Source organism: Corythoichthys intestinalis, chromosome 13, assembly GCF_030265065.1.
Source record: "Corythoichthys intestinalis isolate RoL2023-P3 chromosome 13, ASM3026506v1, whole genome shotgun sequence".
Lineage (NCBI taxonomy): Eukaryota > Metazoa > Chordata > Actinopteri > Syngnathiformes > Syngnathidae > Corythoichthys > Corythoichthys intestinalis.
Window position 1 is genome coordinate 8,738,515 of NC_080407.1, and position 4,238 is coordinate 8,742,752.

A 4,238-nucleotide genomic window follows, 5' to 3' on the forward strand; every position below is an offset into this window, starting at 1 on the left:
TCAAAAGGCAAAATTATTTGTTGTAAATTCACAGTTTATTGGTTTGTGAGAGGATTTTTTTTTTTAACATATTGACTGTGTCCAAATTTGGCGATCATTTTGTGCAGGGTGTTTCATTAAATATGGTATCATTTGAGATGTAAACATGACAGAAACTGCACGGTCAAAGGTTAATGCAACCAAGCAGGTTTAATGTTGAACAATATGTGATATACAAACCCTAGCAAAAAGTATGGAATTACCAGTCTTGGAAGAGCACTCACTCGGACTTTTTATCAGGGATTAAAACTCAGATAAAAAGCTTGAAAAATAATTAGTTCAAAAATGCAACTCTTTAGCATTCAGAAACACTAAAAGAAATGAATAAAACATGGTGGTGGTCAGTACATTTTAATTTTATAGAGCAAGTGCAGGGAAATATACATGGAATCACTTTCTTCTGAGGAAAAAAATATGGAATCATGAGAAACAAACAAAGAAATAACAATCAAAACACATCTCTAGTATTTAGTTGCACCACTTCTGGCTTTTATGACAGCTTGCAGTCTCTGAAGCATGGACTTGATGAGTATTCATCATCAATTTGGTGCCAACTCTCTTTGATTGCAGTTGCCAGATCATCCTTGCAGGTCAGAGCCTTGCTGTGGACCTTTTTTTTTTTTCCAATTTCAACCACAGGTTATCAATAGGATTAAGATCTGGGCTATTTGCAGGCCATGACATTGACTGGATGAGTCTTTCTCCAAGGAATGCTTTAACACTAGAACTACCAAGGGTGGATTAATTCATACAAATCACTTTTGTTACCAGAGAAGGATCATCTGACTCTAATCAGCATATCTTTTGTGAGCATTGAGGTCCTCATTGGTCATTCCCATTCACACTCGCAAAACCACAGAGTTGAATTGCTCCAATTAGCATCTTGAGTGTTCGCAGCGCAGGGTTGCCTTGGCTTTGTCGGACAGTGGACCGCTCAGGCAGGCAATCGGGTGGACAACCTTTTTACAGTATGACCTGTATCCTGAAGCTTGTGTTTGCTGTGACAAAACAGCTGTTTGAGCTGCTTTGGAACTTTCTTTGGTCATTGTGTGCTTCAACATAATAAACTGTGAACCTTGACAACTGAATGTTGGATTTGTCAAGACAAAGTAAAGGTGCTTGATGGGATTTTCCCCAGATGTTCTAACACTCAATTTTCTAAAATGTAGACAGTCTGGTTTCGCTACAGTTCTGGATGCTAGTCTTAGTTTCATGCCATGTGGCCCTCTCATCATTTTTACACTAACCCAGGAGTTTACAAGACTGGATTTGCAAATATTCAAGATGCTAATTGCAGCTATCCAGAGTGACCCCCCCCCCCCACCCCTTCACACCTAGGCTGCTTGATTGCTTGTTTGAGTGGTCTATTGTTTGCAAAGCAAAGTAGTTAGTTTGGTATCAGGGTCATTTGACGCCTTTCTGGGACCCTGGGACTTCCGGTGTTAACAGTTTTAGCTCTGTGGCATGAGGCATTGTCATCTTGGAAAATGACAGACATATTTTCAATTAAATGAAAAAGAAAGCTGTCTAAAATTTCGATGTAAACTTGTGCATTAATTGAAGATTTAACCACAGCCATCTCCCCAGTGCCAGGAATTTTGATGTCTTCTTCAGTCAGTCGTCTTAGTAAATCTCACTGGAACAGCACCAAATAAAAGTTCCAGCATCATCACCTTGTCCAATGCAGATTCTTGACTCTCGACTCATGACTCGGTCTTGGTTTAGCGGTCTGATGATGCTGCAGGCCAGGGCCGGCCCAGGTCATTTGGGGGCCCCAAGCAAAATAATGCAAATATTTTTGGCCCACCATTTCGTCACAGTGTACTGTGAAACCCATACATGCAATCCAACCCATACGTCCATATTTTGTATATTAATCAGATTTTGTTGAACTGCATACTTCAAACTTCTCACCCCAAATGATTGTCAGTACTTATAGTAGAGAGCGCCAAACCTTTTTCTAAAAGAGGAAAGAAAGAAGTTTTATTTTTTTAAGCTTGTAATCAAGTATCAAAACTCACAAAAGTCAAACAAAACAGAATATAAATTTAAAAATTGCCAGATTGGTGGCCCCTTAGTGGTCAGGGGCCCTAAGCAGCTGCATAGTCTGCGTATTGGCTGGGCCGGCCCTGCTGCAGGCATAAGGATAAAAACATACATTTTGGCCTGTTTAAAAGCAAGCTGTCTAAATGAGAAGAAATTTGAATTGGAATTCACTTTATTTTTAAGCTAGCAAGAGAAAACCTAAGATTTTTCAACCAAAGGGTTGGTCAATGCACGTAGGAAACTCATTGGGTTCAGTCCCCCTAGCAAGCTTAAGAACCACTGCCGTAGATGAACGGATAAGGTGTCAATGGGACGAGAGAAGGCTTGATAGCCCGCATCCGTACGGCGTGTCCTTGGCTGTCAGCGTAACCGCACGCTCGAGAGAATTCCAACACTTCCTGTGCTATCACCTGTGACCCAAAGCCCTTATCACGCTCTACTTATAACAGGCCAGAGCTTGACATGTTGCCTTTTTTCTTGTTTTCCTTCACTCTCCGTCAAAGTTTCTCACAGCAGTTGACCGAAAACGTCGCTATCGGCAGATAGTGGCGGTGCGTAGTATTTTCAGGGAGTCGCAGGGAGGTTAAACTCAGGTTGTGATATTTGCACTTTATCTCAACCTTGAGCTGCATTTGAGTAATTGCCAAAGACATAGAGAGGGTGAGAAAGATGAGAGTAGCATAGACTGCCACAGGATGCCATACTGTACAGTACATGCTGTGATTAAGTTGTCTTTCTTTTTCACAAAGTCCTCTTTAAGTGCTTGCATGAGAACTTGGGAACATTGTCATTCCATCTACAGTAACCAAAAGGGATGTGGGTGAAGTTTTGGTCAGGGTTTTGTTGACCTCCACAAAGTCCAAATTAGCTTTAGGCTGACTAAAAATTCGTATCCAACCACTGTATTTGCACAGAAATGCAGAAGTAGAAATGCAGTTGCGTGTCATTAATTTCTCTATATAAATAGAAATAATCCTCACAAGGTGTCTATGAAATGGACCGGAGGCACAAAGCTGTGCTCTGCAGGATGCAACAAACATGTGACTTCCTGTGCACTAACAAATCGAGGGGATGTGGTTTGGCGCTCTCTCGCACGCTGCATCCGAGCATCACATTTCAGACCAGGTGAAGCAAAGAGTGTCACTCAAGCAGAGGAGTGTGTTGTAGGCATGTGTACAATACACTTGAAATGTGACAATTTCTGTTTGTACCCAACCAGGGCGTAGGTTTGCATAGGGACGGTAGGGACATAACACTACCAACTTTCAGGATGCTCAAATTATCCCCACCAACTTTTAAGCAACCTTATTTGTATTATATAATGACTTCAGTTATATAGGTCATTTAAATTGTCTTCCTATATGATAGAATTGATGCTACCATTATTAAGTGAATTACAGTACTTTCATTATGTTCAGACTTACACTGACCCCTTTTTCACTCGCTGAATGTGCCAGTTCATTTTCCCCTCAAACGAACGCCCCCCCACACAAAATTAGAAGTTTTTTTTCCCGCCAGCAGCAGCCACTGTAAGTAATGTAAAAAGACATTAATGTTGTGAAGGTGGGGAACACTCCACTGATTTTGCTACTGCTACAGTGCTTCTAGTCGATTTTACTCACTGAGATTTCATGAAATAAAAACAGCTAGCTGAAAATATGCTTAAGGCCTTTTTTAAGCAAAAAGTTTGTATATTTCATCTTAAAATTTGTTTGTCAGAAATGTTCTTAATTCAAGAATATTTTTCAAAACATTATTTGAAAGAATTTTTTTTCTTGATTTAGGTGAAAAATGACAAACTTTTAGATGTATAGGCTCAATACGAACAAATAGTAATATTTACTTAAAGTAAGTGGAAGAATCTGTCGCATTCATCTGTTAACTAGCCTTTAACACTCAAAAAAAGATGGAGAAAATTATTTGACTAGATTTAACAATAATGATCAGATTAAGACGTTATAAATTTGCAGTGTGAAAGTTAGTATAGGTCAATACAGATTTATTTTGCATTCATCATTTCGCCTATCAATTAATTAGGTTTATATTAGTATGAAATGTTGCCCTGAACCCCGTTCACCAAATATGTTTGGTCTTATTAATGTCCCGTCCCTGGCAAAATGTGTACATGCAGCTTATTCTGTTATATCGTCTCT